Raw genomic sequence first — 27,235 nt, 5'->3', positions numbered from 1 at the left:
GTCATTTTAATTATTGTTATTTATTTTATATTGTTAGTTAAATATCGTTATTTACTATACGCTTCGCTTAAAATATAAATCGACAAAACCGGTCATTAAACGGTAAACCCCCTTTTATATATTATTATATATAATTATATATATTTTGTACAAATATAGTTGTTTAAAAATATAGTGTGCAATAAGCCCGCTCCCTGTGGAACGAACCGGACTTACTAAAAACTATACTACTCTACGATTAGGTACACTGCCTATAGTGTTGTAGCAAGGTTTAGGTATATCCCATCTGTAAATAAATAATTAAAACTTGTGTAATTTGTAACGTATTTCGTAGTAAAATATAGTACTATTTCGTACCCCCACGCTACGACATCAAGTTTTTGGCGCCGCTGCCGGGAAACTTGGCGAAACGCTATATTTTTAATATATATTTGTATAAATATATTTTTAGAAAAACAATATCAAATAAAAAAAAAAACCGAAAAAGAAAAAAAAAATTTAATATATATAAATCTATTTTTAAGATATTTTTAAAATTATAAAGTAGTTCTATTTTTATTTAAGTTTTTAAATATAAGTTTTTATTATACAAATATTTTGATATAAAACAGAAAATATAAAAAAAAAAAATGTCGAATTTCAAACTGTACCAGAGTTGAATTCTGGAACCCCGCGACTCGCGGGGTTTGCAGCTTCGGGAACCGCGACTCGCGGAGCCGTCTGACACGAACCTGGTCCAGCAATTAATACGATTTAGGTTTTAATTATTTATTATTATTATTATTAAACCTAATTAGGTTTTATATATAATATTATTTAGTTTAAGTTTTTAATTAATTTGTAATATTAAGTTTTAATTAGTTTTATTTATATATAAAAATTAATACTATTATAAAAAAATAATATTTTTATAAAAATTGTATTTTTTACAACTTTTTGTATATTTTTATATTTTGTCCCTTTTTATTTGTTTTTAGCGTAATATTTGTATGTTTTTCGCTCGTATTTAGTTTTAAGACATAGTTTTTGCCGTAGCTTATTTTTATTTCTAGATTTTTAGGCTTTGCCGTAAAATCCCTTAAGTGCTTTTTCTTTAGACTAGAATTTAGGTGCTTTAGAATTTTGCGACGCCATTTTTTCGCTTTAGTTTTAAATAGATTTTAGTGCCTTTAAGTAATTGCCGTTTTCTGAATAAAATTGCATTTACATTTAGACCTTTAGGCGCAACTTTTTAGATATAATTTTTAGACTTTTAAGTTACGACGCGCTATTTTCTTATTTTTATTTTTTGACGTTTTTCGACGCGCATTCTTTTTCTTTATTATTTCTCGACGCTTTAGTTTTTAGGACTTAGAAATTTTCTCTATTTCTTATCTAATATCTCAAACGGAAAGAAAAATTATTTAAGTGGTTAAATTAATGGACGTTGACAATTTTCTGCTTCGTAGTAATAGTTGGATTTGTTAGTGGCTGAGTTGTGAGCTTCCGATTTAAAGGGTTCTGGCTCCCTGCTGCATCTTTTGGCTATTCGAAACGTGGGCAAAAGCAGAAAAGTCTATTAATTGGACAACTTATATAAGTTTTTCTATTTTTATAACTAATAGGATAATTAGTAAATGCACCACATTGTAGCTAAAATTTGGCTATCGCAATAAAATGAAAAATTTTGAAAACAAGGCTATGGAAACTCTTTTTGATATCCAAAATCAATTAAATCAATACTCTCAACCGAGTGTTGATGACAATTCGCTCAGTCAATCTTGGATCACGAATGACGAAACAATAACTGGTTGTGAAATCTGTGGAGATTATCACTCAACATGGGAATGTTATTATTACGTTCCTATGGAAAATTACGTACCCATGGAACCTAAATGGAATGATTATGAGGAATACAATTCTAATTGGGATTATTCCCAAGAATATATCCAAACTCAACAACCAGTAGACGAGGAAAATTACGTGTCTGAAAATTTATTAGACGATATGAAAATCAAACTCGAAGAACTCTATGCTCAAAATGAACAAATGAGAGAGTTTGTAAACCGGCAAGCTGAAACACTATCAGACTACACACCTGTTGATCTGAGGAGTCGTGTGCAAGAAAATCTCATATCATCGAATTTTGATGAATTCGAGAGCTCCGAAATTACCAACTATCCCGATGATACTTTTTATTCAGTCTTACCAATTTCACAACATATCGACACAATAACCTCTACCGACGAAATCATCGATCCATCAATGGATAAAGAAGAAGTAAGGGTGACAAATTGGTACTCTTGGGAAAACGATAACGTTGAAAATTTTACCCCCGAGACCAAAGTGGTGGGACCGATAAGTACCGTTAATGAAGAAGAATATACTCCAATCCCGAAATTCACCATTACACAACCTTCCAACCCAATATTCTCAATAGACGAGTCATCTATCGAAGATGAACTACGAGCTGTAATAGATAATGACACCTCAGATTTCACCCAATTGGGTAATAGAGGTGAAAACTTTGATCCCGAGAATAAAAGGAAGGAAATATTAGGAATTGTCCACCCTATAGAAATAAGTATGTCGGTGTATATCGATCCATTTGACCAAGAACCAGAAAAGAGACATATCCATTTACTAAAAGCTACACTTAAAAAAGAATTAGGTAGTGACGATCGGGTGGGTCTAAACTTTAAACCCATTGATATAATATATACCACCCGAGATGTAAATAACTGGCTCACTATTTTAATTCGTGGAACTTATTCTACCGACTTCACATGTCGTCAGCTAAGTGTGGGGAAGTCTAACCCTACTTAACGTTAAATTAGGGGTTCGGGTTAGTGCATAACTCGTTAATAAAAATGCATGATAAGTTAGGGTAAAAGACGCATTTTCAAATATTAACAAACAGTTCAGAAAAGCAACCGTTTTTGAAGAAAAACATGTATGATAAAACAAGAAGGAATGAACGATGAGGCGCGCCATCTATCATTTGATGAGCTTTGTAATTACAAACTGGGTATTTTTAATCACTTTTCTACACTAATCACCCTCACGAATTTATAATTATAGTCTGATTTCATGCAAATGAGGGCATTGCATGATCTCAAGTGTGGGGAAGGGTTATAAATTCACTCGGGTTTATACTTGGTTTATTTGCCAAATTTTATGAAAATTTGAAAAAATTTCAACTAAATGAATTTAAAATCATGTTTATATATATTTATGAATGGTTAAAACTAGGTGTTAATACCGAAATTATCGTTACCTCGGAAAGGACATAAATTGAGAAACACCCTAAAACGCTTGAATTCATTTAAAATGGAATAAAGGAGGATAAAAAGGCAAAGAAAGAAACCAAGTGTGGGAAAATTTACCAAGTTATCTTAAACATATGTCACATATATTTGTAACAAATAACTGAAAATACTTTTGCTTTGGACTAAACTAAACTGTTTTACCCGATGAAAGAAAAGAAGAGATGGATCTACACGATGAATCAATTCCATCATTAAAAGGAAGTAAAGTCTTCCGAAAAAGAAACGCGCTTCTTGATTTAGGTCATGAAGTTGTCGTCCAGACCAGCTGTAGGTTGACGAAAAATCTAGAAAAGTCATCACTAAAATCAGCAGGAAATCCACGGACCTCAGCATTAAACAGGGTCGCCAAGTGGTCAGATTTATCCTAACCATGAGAAGGATTTATCTTGTACAATGGGGGGGGCACCATGCAAATTAGCTGGATAAGACTAATGAATCAGATCCCCAGAAAGGATAATCTCCTTAAAGATTAAAAATCAGCTTTTAAGACTGATATTACTCAATCCTTGAGATTGACCTTAAAGATTGAGAATTCAAACTCATGGAATTCAATGATATCTAAACTCAAGCTTGAACGAGAAAATATTTTGATCAAAATTACAAACCGATTTGTTTTCTGAAAACCCTATTTTTAATGCGTTCATTACCATTGAACGTAAAATCCTAGGAATTCACCTGGAATTCATTAGGTCACCTGAACCAAATCGGGTGTCAACCGTAAGAACGGTGGTTGCATAGCATGGTCGAAGACAGGACCTTGTGCCAGACCGAAAAATTATAAGGGTGAGCTTTACTATTGCTCCTACAAAGGATAGTAATTGCGTCCAACACGTTATAGACCATAATTAAAAGCATGTCAGGGGACATTGCCTTAACAGTTGCTTGTTCAACGCTTTCCTTTACAACCGGACGGTAGTTTACCGAAAGGTAATATACGGAGCAAGTAAACTGGATGTGTTGCTTTCCTAATACAAGGTTAGCAAGTGGGTGACACAAAACCATAAGTTTTGAGCTAAAATTTTCAAATCTGAAACCCACAAAACCCACAAAAATATTTTGCAAACACCGGTGAAGGGTTATTCCGGAAAATTTATCTAGGGTAAAAGCTAGATTGAATTTTCAAAAGATCAAATGTTTTCATAAAGATCCAATTTCCTTAAGGATCTACATTTTCATAGTCATGTGGGACTGTAAACCGCCTTTCAAATGTGCACTTTGCTTTGGAAACCGAAAGTAAATCGGCGATTTGATTGCAAGTGTCGTTGACCTAAACCCGAGGCAACTGTGGATGACACACCCACCTTTAACCATGGTTCTATCGTTACTATCATTGTTTATACCACCATATCAAAATCACTAATGTACAAAGTGTGATGAATAAAAAAGTAATTCATGTATGTTTTTATTTCAAGTTCTGTATTGCTTGAGGACAAGCAACGTTCAAGTGTGGGGATATTTGATAGTGCTCCAAATGAACATATATTTAGTAGCAATATCCTCTCAATATGTAAATTATTTAGTTGTAATTGTCCTATTTTAAGTTGTAATCGTTTATATTAAATAAGTGCGAAGACAAAAGGCGAAAACGACGATTTGAAGACGCAAATGACCAAAAAGCTCAAATATACAAGATACAATCCAAGTGGTTCAAATTATTGATGAAGAACGTCTAAAAAAGATAAGAGTACAAGTTACAAAACGCAAAGTACAAGATATTAAATTGTACGCAAGGACGTTCGAAAATCCGGAACCAGGACATGAGTCAACTATCAACGCCCGACGCAACGGACTAAAAATTACAAGTCTACTATGCACAAGAATATAATATAATATATAAATAATTATATTAATTATTTATATTTTATATTTATATATATAAAACGTCGGCAAAGAAGATCCAAAGGGGTGTGAGCTGTATTCCATATCCCCGCGACTCGCGGAGTTCTCAGGCACAAAGTGCCGCGACTCGCGGAGCACAGAAATTTCAGAATCCCTATAAAAGGTCGCGAATTCTGCCGAGTTTAAAAAACATAATAATAATAATAATACTCCGTAAGATAATAAATAAATAAATATATAATATATATAATATATATATATATATATATATATATATATATATATATATATATATATATATATATATATATATATATATATATATATATATATATATATATATAATATAGATTAGTGTTATATTAAATTAGTTTGGGTTATGTAAAAGTTATTTTTACGGGTTTTAAAGTCAGAGCTCTGTCCGTGTACCACTACGCGATAAATAATCAATGTAAGCTATGTTCAACCCTTTTAAATTAATGTCTCGTACTTAAGTTATTATTATGCTTATTTGAGCCAAAGTAATCATGATGTTGGACTAAATATTAAAGACGGGGTTATTGGGCTTTGTACCATAATTGGGGTTTGGACAAAAGAACGACACTTGTGGAAATTAGACTATGGGCTATTAATGGGATTTATATTAACTAAATGATACCTCATTAAATTAATATAGAGATTTACAATTTGACGTAGATATAAATAACCACATACGCTCGATCGGACACGATGGGCGGGATATTTATAAGTACGAATTATTGTTCATTTGACCGGACACGGGGATGGATTAATAGTCAATGGGCTCATTAAAACAGGGGTGGATTACATTCAAGGGTAATTGGTGTAATTGTTAACAAAGTATTAAAACCTTGGTTTACACACAGTCGATAACCTGGTGTATTCATTAAACAAAGTATTAAGACCTTGTTACAGTTCGAATCCCCAGTTAGTTGGAATATTTGACTTCGGGTATAAAGTTAAATTTGCCGAGCAGTTTATAATTATGACCGATGAACTATTATGGACAAAAACCAGATAGGTTTCAAATACATCCAGGACAAAGGACAATTAACCCAAGACAATAAATTAAAATCAAAACGTCAAATATCATGGTTACGGAAGTTTAAATAAGCATAATATATATTTTATTTCATATTTCCTCGTACTTTTATTTATTGTCATTTTAATTATTGTTATTTATTTTATATTGTTAGTTAAATATCGTTATTTACTATACGCTTCGCTTAAAATATAAATCGACAAAACCGGTCATTAAACGGTAAACCCCCTTTTATATATTATTATATATAATTATATATATTTTGTACAAATATAGTTGTTTAAAAATATAGTGTGCAATAAGCCCGCTCCCTGTGGAACGAACCGGACTTACTAAAAACTATACTACTCTACGATTAGGTACACTGCCTATAGTGTTGTAGCAAGGTTTAGGTATATCCCATCTGTAAATAAATAATTAAAACTTGTGTAATTTGTAACGTATTTCGTAGTAAAATATAGTACTATTTCGTACCCCCACGCTACGACATCATTACCCGAACTACCTATTTGCGAAGCTATAAAAATAACATCAATGAGAGGGTAAGCTAATGCTTAGTGAATGCAATGGTATTATATACACACATATGCATAAAATGAACACGAATTACTAATACAAGTAATAAACACATACCGCATTCCAAGTATAACTAAGCAAAGCTATACATAACGTACCACCAAGCTAAAATCGCAAGAGTAGCTACAACACAACAATACATATACATAGATATATGCATCTACCCAAAATCCCAAGGTTAACCCCTTAACCTCAAACTCAGGAAGGCCGGCCGAAACCACACGCGCCCAGTGAACCCCAAACCACACGCGATTCACCACCTTCACCTCAACGACAATAGGGTTGGCCGAAACTACACGCACCCCAGTGAATCCGAAACTACACGCGATTCACTACCCTAAGTCAACAACAATGGGAATGTTCGAAACCACACGTGACATCATGAATCCGAAACCACACGCGATTCACAAGTGAAGCCGAAACTACACGCGAATCACTACCCAACTCATCTAATCAACAACAACGGGGTTGACCTACTTGTCAACGTGAATCCGTATCGCCCGAGATTCACTACCCCATGGGTGGTAACCCAAACGCACAAACGTGCTACAAGAACCCAAAACTCATAGAGTCCATCATCTCATGCACATGTAAAGTGAACCCAACGCCAAGGATCACTCTACCCCACCCGCACCCATCATATGCATACATACGTATATAATACAATTACACTCAACTTAGCGCCTTGATGAATGCAAACCAAATCCGCAACACGTCAATGGAAAGTACCTATTCCATTTATCACATAACAAACAATACAATTAGGGTGGATTACAAACCAACCCAAATTGACACTTAGTGCAGTTTTGACCCAATTGCACTTCCAAACACAAACAAAGCCCACACTAACCAATAATCACTTAACACGAGTGAAAATGGTCCTATAACACCAATTAAATCAAATCATAAATGTTAAACACTTGTCTTACCCAATTTGACACATAAACCCTAATTTTTGACCCATTTCAAAATTAGTCTTCCAAATACACCCAAATGAGTTCTAATACTTCCATAATCACTAACACTAGTGATTATACCCAATTTACAAGCCCTAAACAAGGTTAAATCATCAACCAACCCAAAATCCACCAACGAGGGTCAACCACACCCGCCACTAGTCTAAATCACCCATTTACTAACTAGTGGGGTTTACTCAAGAACATGCAAGTTCAAAACCCTAATTTGAAAATAATCATAAACAATGAAATTCAGAGTTAGAGATTACCACCACTACCAAAAGGTTGCCAAGAACGAGGTGAACAACTTTAACTCTCGATCTTTGGTGAGAACCGAGCTTCTTCCTCCTATATCGGAGCTTTCTCACACTAAAATCACCCCCTCTCTCTCTCTCTAGAATATATTGGGAGTGTTTTGTGTGGGTGAAATAAGGTCGAAGACTGAGTTTGGATCAGTTTTAGTGGCTCAAAACTTACCCCCACATGAAAAGACCCAAATGCCCTTCCTAAAATATTAAAATTACGAAACCTGCCGCGCGGCGCTCACTACAACATAAAACGAAGACACCACAGTTTTTGGAAATTCAGGGGCTGAGGTTGACTGATTCTGATGTAAAATCTGAAAATGCACAAGTATAGGTAGACTTTTCCTGACACTTTCTGAGGACACTTTCTGGCGACACTTTTCAATGCATAAAATTTAGGGTCTTACATATGTTGACAACGCTATGTATGTCGCTCATCGATATAGGCGCGAGTGGCCCGATTACCATCATTGATATACCGCTGTATACCTCCAAACTGCTCCTCACTATGACGCCACATAGTACTAAACTGATTAGTAATAAAGTCACAAGATAATGCAGCACCACCTGAACTCTCCCCCTGATTCATACCAAGATCAGCTGTCGGAGCTTCTTCAGCATCCAGATTCGTCAAATCACCCTCCTCTTGAGAGTGTACGCCCGAGTACCTAACACACCAGTTATGTTCTCGCACCAAAACCTTACATCCCTCATACAGTTGCGCTCCAACTGTCCTCAATCAAACATCAGTGGTAATGTCTTCAGCATATAACCTCCCAGTACCTTTTGCTGTAGGAGACACACCCAAAAACTCAGCCAACAAAGTAATGTAAACTCCCTCTGCAATGGGACTATCCGGGCGGAGACCCAAACTCTGCATACACAAAAACCTAATCACACAGCAGGGAATGTTGACATGAAGATCCGGATCACGGATACATATCAAATAAAACAAATCCAGTAGGCTGACTTTTTCAGTATTATGAGCTCGCTGCGAAATGGTGTTAGAGATAAAACGCTGAATGATACGGAGAAGAAAGTCCTTAATCTGGGTGGAGGGACTAACACTCGCATGAAACTTGTTCTTATTCGATATTACCTTCCAATCACCATGTTTGTCGAGTTTCTCGGTATAGATCTCCCTCGATTCCAAGTAATCCTTAAAGTGAGGTGCTAACATCTGAAATTCACTATAAATTCCCAATGCAGTGGCAACTTCTCACAAAGTCATAGAATGATTTCGACCACCAAGTTGAAAATTGAGGAAATTCTTTGTATCGATGTTGCGGTTTCCCACAATATACGAACAAGTAGTGAAGAACTCGAGATACCAAACTTTGTAAATCAGTTTATCCAAATGATAGAAGTTGTCCCGATCATTATACTGGTGCTCATTACCCTAACTATCTTCATATCTTTGTACCAACATGCCTCACATCTCGTTCTCAAAACCCACTTCAGCTAATGGAGCCCAATCTGGATACCGGGGTGCAATGTAATCCCGCTCATATAACATATGTAAGAGGTTCATAATGTGTTCATAGTTATCAAATCTGCGTTCCCACCTTAGTTTTGGGTGTGTTCGATCAGTTATGAAGCATTCAAACGGATGAGGCGGATATTGTTCACCCTCATTAGTCATGTTGGAAGATGATAGATTTTGCCTTTTCGTTCCCTACAAAAATTCAAACAACCAACAAAACAAAGTTGCATAAAAGATGTTAGCGTTAGTGACAACCCATAAACCTCATCGCAATCTCTCATAATCATACCATCAATATATGCAAAATAACTACTCATTAACAATAGCATATAAGTGACATGAAACAATCCAACATCTAATAAAGAACCAACTTCAAACAATAACTCAACTCAAATCAACCAACTTAATCATCAAAGTCAACAATTAAAACTCTAGCAAGCATGAATAACCTTAACAAACTCGCATGAGAAATACTTGACATTTGCAAAAGCATTATAATGCTAAGCATAGAAGGCAACAATTAAGCATGACATCATAGCATATATAATCACCGCTATCATCAATCATAAACACAAAGTTCAAACTGAGTCAGACTCAGTCAACATGTCAAATCCCCAAATTACTCATGAACCCTAATCATCAAAAATTAAGCAATTCAATGATTAATGACAATTTCTACAACTTAAACAATCAAACAACGAATCTTATCACAAGAATTACATCAATTAAGCATCAAAACCCAAAAACCCCCAATCATCATGCTTATGAACCCGAGAATCAAAAATTGAATTTTTAAGTACTAATAGCATGAACATCCAAGCAATAAACATGTTAAGAACATACAATCAACAATAAAATTGGCCCTAAAACAAGAAATTAAACCCTCCACACTTATCTTCATCAAAAAACCATATGAACATACAATTTCAAACTCACAATTGAAAGAATTAGAAGAAAGTGTGATAAATTAGTTACCGCTTTAGCTTTAGGGCTATGATTCTTGAAAGATTTGTTGATTTTTAGATGAAAATTTGAATTAGGGTTTTAGGGTTGAGAGAATACTAGCGGCCAAATAGTTGTATGTGTGTGTGGTTATGAAGATAAAAGAAAGAAAAAGAAACAAAAATGCCCCGTCAGGAGAGCCTCGCGACCGCGAGGTCGCTAATCGCGACCGCGATGTGTGAACTTTTGTATTTTTTCGACCTGATGAAAAACATGTATCGCCCGTAATACCCTCTCTCGTGACCGTGAAATAATGCATCGCTGCCGCGAAAACATAAATCGCGACCTTGAAATAGCATTTTGCGACACCCGTGTTCTGTCAATAAGTTGTGGCCGCGAGATTGATGTATTGCGGTCATGAAATTTAGCCTCCTCACAGTTTTTTTCCAGGTTTTATATTGTTTTTGGTTTTTATGGTTTATCAAAATATACACAAATGGAATTTACAAAAATATACACACTTTGATTTTTTAACGATTCATTTTCTCGACTCCTGTAACACCCCGTCAAAATCCATCAACGGCGATGTTAACTCTGGTCCCAACGCATGGCTTAACTTCTATATATAACAGCAAATATCTACAGCGAAAGCAATTAATAACTGAGAAATAACACGCAAAACAGGTCAACAATAATGTTGAGTGAATCTACAGGTTTAAGTAAACAATACAGTATGTTTAAGAAACGATATTCAGAAAACGTATATTAGCGAAAGACCACCAAGGTTTAATATTAAAAGTTTGCAGACAACATTTGTTAATTTTTAGTCTGTTTGTGAACATCAATGTCAAGTTTCAGATGTGTATGACATTCAAAAATATTTTGTTTCTCCTGCTTGAAAAATACAAGTTTAAGTAACCAATTGCAACGTATGAGACCACAAAGGTTTCATATATAAAGTTTGTAGACATCACTGTTTCCTGACAATATCACGTCAAGTTCCAAATGTTCGTAGACAATATCATGTCAAGTTTCAAATGTTCGTAGACAATACCATGTCAAGTTTTATTTCTCTTGTTTGTACACCACAATTTTAAGTAACGTGAAATAAATTCTCAAAAACATTATTCATAAAAATAGTTCATTTGCATTTGACCACGAGATTTCAATAAGCACAACCCAAGCATTGAAAAAATGTACATACCACTATGAGCACTTGAATACTAGCTAAGACCGGCGTATAGTATATAACTACACTTATCCTTACCCCGTGAATTGTATACACTTGTTCGAGTGTACTTATAGTTCAAAGTAAATACATGATGTGTGCAGCGGTGTATACTAAATACTATTAATTTTTACTACAAAATAATATTAAATACGATACAATTTACACAAGTTATTTATTTATTTATAGAATGGATATACCTAAACCTTGCTACAACACTTATAGGTAATGTACATAATCGTAGAGTAGTGTAGTTTTTAGTAAGTCCGGTTCGTTCCACAGGGATCCACTTATTGCGTACACTATATTTTTAAACAATTATATTTGTATATATATAAATATATATTAGTAATATAGTAGTATTATTATTATTATAAAGGGGGGTTTTTACCATTTAATGACCGGTTTGTCAATTTTAAGTCTTATATCACAATTAAAACCTAATGCAAAATATTAAATATAAATAGAACTTAATTTTAAGCGTAAAGTAAATGAAGATAATTTAAAGTGCGATAAATTAAATGACGGTAAATAAAAGTACGATGAGATATAAAATAAAAGAATTATGCTTATTCAAACTTTCGTAATCATGATGTTTGACGTATTGATTTTAATTTATTACCAAGGGTTAATTGTCCTTTGTCCTGGATTATTTGATAAGTCCATATGGTTTTGTCCATAATAGTCCATCGGTCATAATTATAAAGTACGAAAGTCTTCGCCAAATTAACCTTATACCCGAAGTCAAATATTCCAACTAATTGGGGATTTAAACCGTAACAAGGTCTTAATACTTTGTTTAATAATTACACCAGGTTATCGACTGCGTGTAACCCAAGGTCTTAATACTTTATTAACAATTACACCAATTACCCTTGAATGTAATCCACCCCTGTTTTAACGAGTCCATTGACTATTAATCCATCCCCGTATCCGGTTAAATGAACAATTATCAGTATTTATAAATATCCAGCCCACCATACCCAGTCAAGCTTATGTGGTTATATATAAATACGTCAAATTATAAATCTTTATATTAAATTAATGAGATATCATTTAGTTAATATAAAGCCCATTAATAGCCCATAGTCCAATTTCCACAAGTGTCGGTCTTTTGTCCAAACCCCAATTATGGTCCAAAGCCCAATAACCCCATCTTAATATTTAGTCCAACATCATGATTACTTTAGCTTAAATAAGCATAATAATAACTTAGCTACAAGACATTAATTTAAAAAGGTTGAACATAACTTACAATGAGTATTTATCGCGTAGCGTTACACGGACAGAATTTCGACTTACAAAACCTTAAAACATTTGCTATAATAACCTTATTATTATTATTATTAACTTAATATTAAAAATATAATTATAAAATATATATATATATATATTTCTTTACAGAAGGAAGAAAGAAAGAAAATGTGTAATATGATCATCGAATTGCATGTCCTTTTATAGGGGAATTCGATTTCTGTTGTGCTCTACGACTGTGGATAGTTTGCTCCTCATAGCTCCACGACTGCGGAGCTTCCATTTCCAGCTCACCCATAATTTGGATCCTAGCTTGCAGACGTTTATTTATTTAATATATAAATATAATATATATATATATATATAATTTACATAATTAATTATATATTATATTATATTTATGTGCATAGTTGATTTATAATTTTAGCTCCGTTGAGTCGCACGTTGATAGTTGGTTCATGTCCCGGTTTCGGATTTTCGAACGTCCTTTCGTACGCTTAGATATCTTGTACTTTGCGTTTCACGGCGTGTACTCTTGTAATTTATAGACGTTTCTCATCCATAATTTGAACCACTTGGATTGTACTTTGTACTTTTTAGTGTTTTGGTCATTTGCGTCTTCAAATCGTTGATTCTGTCTTTTGTCTTCACCTTTTATTATTTAAACGAATATCACTTGGAATTAGAACAATTGCAACTAAAAGCTTGTCTTTCTTGAAGGATAATGCTATGAAATATATGTTCGTTTATAGCATTATCAAATATTCCCACACTTGAGCGTTGCTTGTCCTCAAGCAATATAGAACTTGAAATAAAAACATACTTGAATCACTTCTTTATTCTTCACACTTTGTACACTAGTGATTTTAATACGGTAGTATGAACAATGATAGTAACGTTGTGGTTTACAGTCCCACATGACTATAAAAATTTAGATCCTTTAGGAAATTGGATCTTTATGAAAACATTTGATCTTTTGAAAATTCATTCTAGCTTTTACCCTAGATAAGTTTTTCGGAATAACCCTTACCGGTGTTTGCAAAATATTTTGTGGGTTTTGTGGGTTTCAGATTTTAAAATTTTAGCTCAAAACTTGCGGTTTTGTGTCACCCACTTGCTAACCTTGTATTAGGAAAGCAACACATCCAATATACTTGCTCCGTATATTACCTTTTAGGAAACTACCGTCCGGTTGTAAAGGAAAGCGATGAACAAGAAACTGTTAAGGCAATGTCTAATGACATGCTTTTGATTATGGTCCATAACGTGTTGGATGCAATTACTATCCTTTGTAGGAGCAATAATAAAGATCACCCTATAATTTTTCGGTCTGGCACAAGGTCCTGTCTTCGTTTTTGCTATTCAACCACCGTTCTTACGATTAACACCCGATTTAGTTCAGGTGACCTAATGAATTCCGGTGAATTCTTAGAATTTTACGTTCAATGGTAATGAACGCATTGAAAATAGGGTTTTCAGAAAATAAATCGGTTTTAATTTGATCAAAATATTTTCTCGTTCAAGCTCGAGTTTAGATATCATCGAATTCCATGAGTTTGTAATTCTCAATCTTTAAGGTCAATCTCAATGATTGAGTAATATCAGGCTTAAAAGCTGTTTTTTAATCTTTAAGGAGATTATCCTTTCTGGGGGTCTGATTCATTAGTCTTATCAAGCTAATTTGCACGGTGCCCTCCCCATTTTACGAGACAGATCCTCTCATGGATAGGATAAGTCGGACCACATGACGACCCTGTTTGATGCTGTGGTCCGTGGATTTCCTGCTGATTTTCGAGATGACTTTTCTAGATTTTTCGTCAACCTACAGCTGGTCTGTACGACAACTTTCTGACCTAAATCAAGAAGCGCGTGTCTTTTTTGGAAGACTTTACTTCCTTCATTTCTTTTTCTGGAAGACTTTACTTCCTTTTAAATTAAGTGGCACATTTCTTTCAAATATAATATAAGAAATTGGGTAAAACTGATAAAGTCGTCCAAAACAAAAGTACCTTCAATTATTTGTACAAAAATATGTAATATGTAATTGAATAACTTGGTAAATTTTTCCCCCACTTGGCTTTTATATTTATTTCTTTGTATTTTTATTCTCTTCTATTCCATTTTAAATGAATTCAAGCGTTTTGGGTTGTTTCTCAATTTATGTCCTTTCCGAGGTAACAATAATTTCGGTGTCAATATCTAGTTTTATCGTTCATAAATATGTATAAACATGATTTTGAGTTCATTTAGTTGAAATTTTTTTAAAAAATTACTAGAAGTGGGTAGTCAGTATATAAGACTAGGGCTGTTCTTTATTATCAGAGAGCACTAGATTCTAATACAACTATTGCTTTACTAGTAAAATTTAACGGTGACTATTAAACCAAGTGTATAAGTCAAATTTTTAAAACTGAAAGAATTTAATCCCTTCCCACACTTAAGATCTTGCAATGCCCTCATTTGCAAGAAATTGGTAAAAATTTAAATTCATGAGGGTGATTAGCGTAAAAAGATGATTAAGATTTACCAAAGTTTCCAAATATATTGTTCTTTGTTTGAATGATAAATGGTGCACATCATTTGTTCATTCCTGCAGTTGTTATATCACATTTGTTTTTTGTCTTGTCGTCAAAATTAATAGCTTTTGCTGAACTTAATGCTAGTCTTTGAAAGTGCGCTGTTTTACCCTGTTTTGTACATAAGATAAACTACAAACATATATACGTATTTTTGAAGTTGGGTATATCACCCCACATTCAAAAATTTATAAAATCTAATATTTAAAACGTTAGAAAACTATAAAAACTATTACAATACCGAAATAAGTATTAAAAGTAGTAACATTACAAATAATAAAATAAATAAGACTAAGAAAATTAGGGTTGATTCTGATTATACCAGAAGGGGTTCCAAACTTTGTGGTATATGTTTTGATACGCTTGGAATGGGTCATATGTAGGAAAAGGTGGTCGTGTATCGTCGGTCCATGGAGGAAAATAGGCTGGTTCGGTAGGAATGTAGTTCCTACCTTGAGATGCTAAATAGACTTTGATATATTCTTGATGATACTGTCAAGCCTGAAACTCACGTTGCATAGCCTGATTGTATGCACTTTGGGCCATTATTCTTTGTATATCTGTCATTTGGTTTCCTCCACCCGCATTACCTTGCTCCTGATCTCGTTCTAACTGTGGATGTTCGCCATCATATGGTACTGCAACATTATGCCGTTTCTTTAAAACCTTTGCACCATGATACATGCGTAAATCAATTCTATCACGAGGTTCTGGTACTGCAACTAATAATCCCTCCTGACTTCTATCCACATTGAGATACTCAGCAATTAAAGTAATGAAAATTCCACCTCCTATTATACTATTAGGTCGCATACCACTTACCATTATCGATAAGTAATAACCCACACAATAAGGTATGTTCACAACGCTCTGTCGGTCTCGAATACACATGAGGTAAAATAGATCATTTTCATTTACCTTATCTTTGTTCCTACCTCGCTGTGTAATCGAGTTTGCTAAAAACCTATGGAACACTCTTAGCCCAGCTCTATTAATATCAGTATAAGGGTAAGATCCCCCGCAAAATCGGTTATGGCTAGTCATTCTACTCCATATTCCATTCATATCAAAATTTTCATCAACCCTTCTACCGTTAATTATTAACTTTTGAAAATCAGTAGATGCTAGTTCCTCATGCGTATATATACACAAGGCCCGAGCCATATCTAATAGAGACATATGGCGCATCACACCTCCTAACAAAAATCTAATAAAACTCTGATCGGTTAAGCTAGTTACCCGATCATTTATTTCAACACTACTTAATAATTCTACACACCATTCTCTATATACAGGCCTACGTATTGTAGAGACCCGTTCTAATCCATCCGGATGAAGTCCACATCAATTATAAACAATTCACAATAGTTGATTACATCGCGAGGTACTTGACCTCTATATGATACATTTTACAACATTGCATTCATTTTTGAAAAGTCAATCTTTCATTACATCGAAAGTTGACGGCATGCATACCATTTCATAATATATCTAACTATAATTGACTTAATAATAATCTTGATGAATTCAACGACTCGAATGCAACGTCTTTTGAAATATATCATGAATGACTCCAAATAATATCTTTAAAATAAGAAATTGCACAGCGGAAGATTTCTTTCAAACCTGAGAATAAACATGCTTTAAAGTGTCAACCAAAAGGTTAGTGAGTTCATTAGTTTAACATAAATAATCATTTCATAATTTTAATAGACGACAAGATTTCATATTTCCATTTCTCATAAACATACGTCCCGTATATAGAGACAAAAATATCATTCATATGGATTGAACACCTGGTAACCGACATTCATAATATACATATAAGAATATCCCCATTATTCCGGGATCCTCCTTCGGACATGATATAAATTTCGAAGTACTAAAGCATCCGGTACTTTGGATGGGGCTTGTTGGGCCCGATAGATCTATCTTTAGGGTTCGCGTCAATTAGGGTGTCTGTTCCCTAATTCTTAGATTACCAGACTATATAGGGGCATATTCGATCCGATCATTCAACCATACAATGTAGTTTCGATTACTTGTGTCTATTTCATAAAACAGTTATAAAAGTTGCGCATGTATTCTCAGTCCCAAAAATATATATTGCAAAAGTATTTAAAAAGGGAGTAATGAAACTCACGCATATAAATATTGTAAAATAGTTAATAAAGCATTTGCATGTATTCTCAGCCTAAAAACGTAAAGAATATAAAGGGTAAATGAAACTCACCTAATGTATTTTGTAGTAAAAATACATATGACTATATTGAACAATGCAGGGTTGGCCTCGGATTCACGAACCTATATCATTTGTATATTTGTTAACACACATAATTGTAATCAAACAAGTATATATATATATATATAATTTATTAGTTATCTCATTTTTATATTAATAACCTATATATGTCATTATATATATATTTTTTAAGTAATTAACCATAATTATATAGTTAAGTTTTGTATTAAATGTATATATATGTATATTTATATATATGTATATTTATTTTATAATATCTTTTGTTTGTTAACTTAATGATAATACTAATAGTTTTTAAATGATAATACTTATGCTAATGATAATACTAATAATAACAGTAATCTTACTAATAACACCATTGATAATGAATACTTTTAACAATAATGATACTGATAATATTATTGATAGTAAGAATGATAGTTATAATATTAATAATTAATAATGATATAATAATAATGGCTTTAATACTAATTCTTATATTCATAAAGAAAATATAATAATACAACTAATGCTTATCGTTAATACAAGTCTTAATAATAAGGATAGTAATAATTTTACTCATTTTAATGATAATAATATTCATAATACAAATGTTAACATTAACAATAATTAGCATACTATAATCATAATAATTAACAATAACATTGGTGATACAATAATAATAATAATAATACCAATAATAACACTAATACTTAATAATGATACAAATAATAATAGCAATAAAAATAACAATAATCATGGTAACAATACTAATAATAATCCTAATAAGAATTAGTAATTAATAATAATAATAATAATAATAATAATAATGATAATAATAATTGATAAAGGAACTACCTTTAAAGGCCTCTAATAAAAAGAATACACCCAGTGAGGATCGAACCCGAGACCTCTCGATTACACAACACATCACCCAGCCACCTGAACTCGCTTGCTTTTCTGTTTTATTTCTAAACTAAAATTAATTTAACCAATTTTTGTTTCCACTCTCTTCATCTCCTTCTTCTTCCCATACTGCCATACATCAATCGATCAGTAACCAGGAATAGAATTTACGCGAATTACTAATAAATTTAGGACTTGAAATTAATTAATCAGTGTTGAATACATTTATAAAATCAAACAAAAAAATAAATGAAAAAAAGGAAAAAAAAAAAAGAGAGAGCTGCTGTCGCAGCTTTTCTTTTTAAAAAAAATTTGATTTTCGTCTTTAAGGCTGTTTTGCTTGAAAATTCCTACATGAATTATATTTTAAATTGTTCCTAGAAACTCTAGGAATCATCAATTGAGATTGAAACATCCGAAAGAAATCCAATTTCTCGATGAACACTTACAGTTGACTTTTATTTCAAAACCTTTGACTTCAAAATTCTTGGTCGATTCTTCGAATTAGTCTATGTAACTTTGAAGAAAGTTTCAAACCATGAATTAGCACGTTTCTGCATTTTTAGATTTTGGCAAAAGAGTCGAATTCGGATTTCGGTAAAAAAAAAATGAGACAGAGGTGAATGGTTTATCTGTTTAACTTTGGCCTCTGATATATAACAGGGTAATTGATTATGATTGTGAATATTCATATGATCTCCATCCATAATAAAGTATGATCGAACGTTATATGTATTCAGTTGGGGTGTCGACCAAACCTCACGAGCCAAACAGGAAGGAAGAAGAAAAATAAAGAGCAGAATCCAATGATATCATTTTATATATCTGTATAAATTTTAATTCTTAATAAATATACCATATTAATAATAATACACTTAATATTATAATTATTAGTAATAAAATTTATAATAATATGATAGTAATAATAATATTATCATTATTATTAATGATAATGATAATAATGGTTATAGTAATAATATTATTAATAACAATAATAATACCAATTATAATAATACTAATATTAAAAGTATTGACAATATTATTCTTACAACTCTATTTATACTTGTAGTATATATACTTATTATTACTCATGTAATATTTATTATTCATACAATATATCGTATAATAATTCCTATTGAATATTTATTATTTATATTTATATATATTACAATTTATTAGAAATAATATATGGTTATACATATAGCTTCACTCTTTAATATAAAATTAATGATTAGGTTATTCTTATATTATCTTTTTAATTCAGATGTTTAAGTTATATTTTATTATTGTTAGTCATCATATATACTTACATATATATATATATATAGTTAATTACTTATCTATTTACAAATAATTTGTTCGTGAATCGTCGGGGATAGTCAAAAATCTAAATGTATCCATGTAAACTGTTCCAATGTTTTCGAGACTCAACATTACAGACTTTGCTTATCGTGTCCAAATCATACAAAGATTAAGCTTAAATTTAGTCGGAAATTCCCGGGTCGTCACAGTACCTACCCGTTAAAGAAATTTTGTCACGAAATTTGAGTGAGGTGGTCATGGCTTATAATAAAAATGTTTTCATGACCAATATGAGTTGATAATTAGAGGTTTATCATTATTGAATAATAATGATAAAATAATTCGATTATTCTAAGAATACGAGTGAAGCTATCGCAAAATAGTGAATTGAAGAAAATAAGGTTTTCCTTAGCTTTTGACGTAAACAGGGTTGAATTCTGGAATTCAAGGGATTTAAAGAAAATCTTCGAAATCTAAAAGATTTGATTCTTCAGCGAATAAGGAAATTAAGATCTCTATAATTAAATACGGTGATCTGCCTCGATTAAACTGTCTGATATTTCCATTATAAATGAACTTCTTCCATTCCATTATTCTCACCATTCCTATAATTTCTTTCTTAATTCATACATCCAAAAGATTATGAAAATATTTAATCCAGTTCTAATCCTTAATATCTTCTTGATTATTGTATCAATCACTCTTCTCTTTCAACTACCACCAGAGGAATCTATTCCTTTCTACTATTACCTTGGGGTGATACTATTCTTAACTATACCGTGTCTTTATATTGTTATTCATATTAATATCCACAGTTTGTAACCTCCGGGTTGTGATTGAGCTTTATATCTTCTCTTACATTTTGGAGTTCTTTGCCTTTTTATTCTCCTCTCGACTTCTAGTAAAGTGAGTAATGGTCCAGAATTCGTAAGTATAGAGTTTCGAATGATCCTAATGTTCTAAACAGGAAAGAACGTATTAGCACGATTTGATTTATCAAATTACCAGAATCACCGAGAATAGAACTATCAAGAATATACTTTCTTGATATGTTCAGAAGTTAAGTAGAATGAAAGAGTTATGTAACATGGCACATGATGACGTTATGATCTGTGAATCATCATGTCCCATTAGAAACTCAGCATGACTTACTATAATATAATCACGTTGATCAAGTGTCATTATATTATACTAACTCATGCTTCAGTTCCCAACATTACTTCAATATCATTCATATTTTAAGTTCGAAAGTTCACAGAATATAGAAACTAACAGTTGCTATATGATGTAATACTGATAGCACGAAGAGATTAATAACTTCAGATAAGATTAGTTATGAAAATATATTCAGAAATATCGAGGATATTTATAATGAAAGATACGATAATATCTCAGAATATCTAAGATCAGAGGATGATAAAAACTATTGTCCGCAAGGGTTTAGAGTAAAGAGCAAGATATTTGCTAAAGACTTTAGCGGGCATTGAATCATTTGGATTTTTTGAAGTCAAACTTATTCTTTGTGATTTATCCACGACTTTCTTCATAGTTTCGCATAATCTGCTTTTCGGTACTAAATTTTCTATTGAATATTTCCAATATAATGATACACAGGAAGCACGAAGAGGTATATAATTTTGGACGAGAATATTTATAAAAATATCCTCAGAAATATCGAAGATATTGATGAGGACATTTTGGAATTTCTAAGTTCGATGGTTGATGGAGAAAGGTTTTCCGCAAGATTTTAACATGACTTCGGAGCAAGATATTCTCCAAAGATTTCAACAGATCCAGAATTATCTGGATTCTTTGAATATAGGGTATGGTCCTTGCATTTGTCCTTGGTCTCCTTTATGGTTATCTCTATCCGTTTTCTAGTTCCAACGTTTCTGAGCTTTTCCAACAAATTATTCTTTATCATCAAACTTCCGACGATTAAAGTCGTTTATGGTTGCCTACAGTTTCTGCTGCTTCACTCACCTTTTTCAACATTCAGAGTATCGATTCGTAAACTGGGTGCCTTTTCAAAATTTCAGAATTGAAGATCGTAATTCTAGGAGATAATTGTTATATGTATACATATAACTATTGATGTAGAAATGCTACGAGATTCGAAATACTGATTGCTGATTCCCGGTAATTGGTATGACAATTATTGTTACAGGGTATAGATGAATATAAGATGGGGTTTCAATGAATATAATGTTTTTTTCGGAAAGTCCAAATTTATTGAAGTTGCTGGTAATTTTACTGCTAATGTGGTGAAATATACACGGTTCTCCGGTAACGATGACGACAGGCAAATTTATATATATATCGAGGTTATAATAAGGCTAATTCGAATGGAAGTTGAAATTGATTTGTTGAAGCTGTGATAAAATTGGCTAGTTTGAAAAAGAGTTGCAATGTTATTTTTTGTAATAACAATGCTAAAGGAGCTAACACAGACACGTGTTAAACTTTTACTTAGGGTCCAGGAGTTTTCAGGTGCATAACTATATGCGTCAATCTTTTCTTTCATAGATGAAGTGCGGTTGGTTCATCTTCTCAGTTGTTTCTTAATTGAGAGGTTTCAAGAATCATGAAAGATTTGAACGCAGATTTTAATCGTCGAGATTCAAATGAAGTTTAAGATGAATTCAAGTGGCAAACTTGAAGAATGTTTAGTTTCATATGTTATAATCAATATTTTAATTCATTTTAATTGTCCAATGTTATTAGTCCACAGTCGATAGTCCACAGTAACAGTCCAATAATTCATATATAGTTTAATATACAATATTCGAATTAATTAATACGTGTCGTGACCCGTATACATCTCAGACTCGATCACAACTCAAATTATATATATTATTGTAGAATTAACCTCAACCCTGTATAGAGAACTCGATCATTACTGCATATAGAGTGTCTATGGTTATTCCAAATAATATATATAAATGCGTCGATATGATATGTCAAAACCTTGTATACGTGTCCCGATATTTAAAGTGCGTAAAATAAATACAGAAATTAAATGACGATAAATAAAATGCGTAAAGTAAATAACAGAAATTAAATAACGATAAATAAAATTGCGAGAATTAAAATTGCGATAAAATAAATTGCGATAATTAAATTGCGATAAATAAAATGTAATATGGAATTATCAGTTAGCTAGGAATAGTTAGCTAGGATTTTGTTAGCGTGGTTTCTTAACAAAATTTCATATTGTTAATTAGTCTGTTTCTAATCAATTTTTATTGTGTCCATTATTTCTTCATTATGCCACTTGTTGGATTCTGATAATTCAAAATCCAAATATGAAATTGGATGAATATGGTTATTCTGTGGTGAACGGATTTGTATATCAGTGGATGTAAGTAGAATAGTAAACGACTGTTGAATCAGCTTCGAAGAATGTACAGTGTAATTTATTAATGTGAAATCTGAATATTCCTCGGGTATTACCTACCCGTTAAAAATATTTTCACAATTAACACTTTGTACGAAAGAATTTTTAATTACAATCTTTATGAAAACATATATACATATATATTTTCTTCAGATGTAATCGTGGATTCATTGAGTTAATATGATATTAAACTCATTTGGTTTACTGTTAGAACTAGAATACATAATCTCTAAAACATTTAGAGATTATTTAATCGCCATGAAGAACGAAGATAATCGATGTAGAACGATACGTAGAACGATGATTATGCTTGAGGTATAGATTGCGAGGGGGTGACGTGTGATGATGTTGTTGTTGTTGGTATTAGTTATGCTGCTGGTGCTGCTGATGATGGTACTGTTGCTGTCAGTGCTACAAGTGTTGTTGGTGCTGAGGTTGGTGATGATGTTGGTGATACTGTTGGTGCCGGTGATGTTGTTGAAGCTGGTACATTTTGCACCATGTTTTCCAAATTGATTACTCGAGCGCGAAGTTTGTTGACTTTTTCTATTATTCCAGGATGATTGTCGATCGGAACGAGCGAATGAATAAGATTTAGAATTTTAGATATCATATAGTCGTTGCGTGGTATCCAGGAAATGAGAGTGAAGATAATGTTTCGAATGGGTTCGCCGGTGAGTGTTTCAGATTCACCGCCAAGAGGGAAATTTGGTTGATGGAAAGCATCGCCTTCTTCTCTTTTCCATTGATTAAGTCGACTACGAACTCATCAGATGAATTGGGGATAGATGATTGGTTGATTAATTCTAGTGACACTGCTTTCGGAGCTTAGGTGAAACTCCATATCGGAATAGCTGTCGGAATCCGAGGAATTCGAACTGGTTGAGGGATTCATCTCGTACGATCAGATAAAGATTTTCGATAAGAAATAGATTATAGGATGTAGATTAGTACCCTGCAATACATAGTTTACATTTGCATATATAATACTAAAATCCCATAAGTTACGGAGGAATCTACGGAATCTGTCAGGCAAAAAGGTAACAATAATAGATACGCTAAGATATGAATTTATCTATACACTGTCTATGCAATAGAGGCAGTAGGATGTGTCTAGACTTTAAGAATGATGAGCAATTAATTTTTCGACACTAAATGATAAGCAACACTTTTGACATGCAGACACGGTCGAAGTCCAGACTCACTAATGCATTCTAACGACTATCAGTTAGACTCACTAATGCAAGACCTGGTTCGCTAAGACCACCGCTATGATACCAACTGTAGAGACCCGTCCTAATCCATCCGAACGAAGTCCATATCGATTATAAACGATTTACAATAGTTGATTACATCGCGAGGTACTTGACCTCTATATGATACATTTTACAACATTGCATTCGTTTTTGAAAAGTCAATCTTTCATTACATCGAAAGTTGACGGCATGCATACCATTTCATAATATATCTAACTATAATTGACTTAACAATAATCTTGATGAACTCAACGACTCGAATGCAACGTCTTTTGAAATATATCATGAATGACTCCAAATAATATCTTTAAAATGAGCAATTGCACAGCCGAAGATTTCTTTCATACCTGAGAATAAACATGCTTTAAAGTATCAACCAAAAGGTTGGTGAGTTCATTAGTTTAACATAAATAATCATTTCATAATTTTAATAGACCACAAGATTTCATATTTCCATTTCTCATAAACATACGTCCCGTGTATAGAGACAAAAATATCATTCATATGGATTGAACACCTGGTAACCGACATTCACAATATACATATAAGAATATCCCCATCATTCTGGGATCCTCCTTCGGACATGATATAAATTTCGAAGTACTAAAGCATCCGGTACTTTGGATGGGGCTTGTTGGGCCCGATAGATCTATCTTTAGGATTCGCGTCAATTAGGGTGTCTGTTCCCTAATTCTTAGATTACCAGACTATATAGGGGCATATTCGATTCGATCATTCAACCATACAATGTAGTTTCGATTAATTGTGTCTATTTCGTAAAAGAGTTATAAAAGTTGCGCATGTATTCTCAGTCCCAAAAATATATATTGCAAAAGTATTTAAAAAGGGAGTAATGAAACTCACGCATATAAATATTGTAAAACAGTTAATAAAGCATTTGTATGTATTCTCAGCCCAAAAATGTAAAGAATAAAAAGGGTAAATGAAACTCACCTAATGTATTTTGTAGTAAAAATACATATGACTATATTGAACAATGCAGGGTTGGCCTCGGATTCACGAACCTATATCATTTGTATATTTGTTAACACACATAATTGTAATCATACAAGTATATATATAATTTATTAGTTATCTCATTTTTATATTAATAACCTATATATGTCATTATATATATATTTTTTAAGTAATTAACCATAATTATATAGTTAAGTTTTATATTAAATGTATATATATGTATATTTATATATATGTATATTTATTTTATAATATCTTTTGTTTGTTAACTTAATGATAATACTAATAGTTTTTAAATGATAATACTTATGCTAATGATAATACTAATAATAACAGTAATCTTACTAATAACACCATTGATAATGAATACTTTTAATAATAATGATACTGATAATATTATTGATAGTAAGAATGATAGTTATTTTATTAATAATTAATAATGATATAATAATAATGGCTTTAATACTAATTCTTATATTCATAAAGAAAATATAATAATACAACTAATGCTTATCGTTAATACAAGTCTTAATAATAAGGATAATAATAATTTTACTCATTTGAATGATAATAATATTCATAATACAAATGTTAACATTAACAATAATTAGCATACTCATAACCTTAATCATAATAATTAACAATAACATTGGTGATACAATAATAATAATAATACCAATAATAACACTAATACTTAATAATGATACAAATAATAATAGCAATAAAAATAACAATAATCATGGTAACAATACTAATAATAATCCTAATAAGAATTAGTAATTAGTAATAATAATAATAATAATAATAATGATAATAATAATTGATAATGGAACTACCTTTAAAGGCCTCTAATAAAAAGAATACACCCAGTGAGGATCGAACCCGAGACCTCTCGGTTACACAACACATCACCCAGCCACCTGAACTCGCTTACTTTTCTGTTTTATTTCTAAACTAAAATTAATTTAACCAATTTTTGTTTCCACTCTCTTCATCTCCTTCTTCTTCCCATACTGCCATACATCAATCGATCAGTAACCAGGAATAGAATTTACGCGAATTACTAATAAATTTAGGACTTGAAATTAATTAACCAGTGTTGAATACATTTATAAAATCAAACAAAAAAAATAAATGAAAAAAACAGAAAAAAGAGAGAGAGCTGCTGTCGCAGCTTTTCTTTTAAAAAAAAATTTGATTTTCGTCTTTAAGGCTATTTTGCTCGAAAATTCCTACATGAATTATATTTTAAATTGTTCCTAGAAACTCTAGGAATCATCAATTGAGATTGAAACATCCAAAAGAAATCCAATTTCTCGATGAACACTTACAGTTTACTTTTATTTCAAAACCTTTGACTTCAAAATTCTTGGTCGATTCTTCGAATTAGTCTATGTAACTTTGAAGAAAGTTTCAAACCATGAATTAGCACGTTTCTGCATTTTTAGATTTTGGCAAAAGAGTCGAATTCGGATTTTGGTAAAAAAAAAAATGAGACAGAGGTGAATGGTTTATCTGTTTAACTTTGGCCTCTGATATATAACAGGGTAATTGATTATGATTATGAATATTCATATGATCTCCATCCATAATAAAGTATGATCGAACGTTATATGTATTCAGTTGG

This window comes from Rutidosis leptorrhynchoides, chromosome 1 (genome assembly GCF_046630445.1).
Source record: "Rutidosis leptorrhynchoides isolate AG116_Rl617_1_P2 chromosome 1, CSIRO_AGI_Rlap_v1, whole genome shotgun sequence".
NCBI classification, from domain to species: domain Eukaryota; kingdom Viridiplantae; phylum Streptophyta; class Magnoliopsida; order Asterales; family Asteraceae; genus Rutidosis; species Rutidosis leptorrhynchoides.
This window is presented reverse-complemented; position numbering follows the sequence as displayed.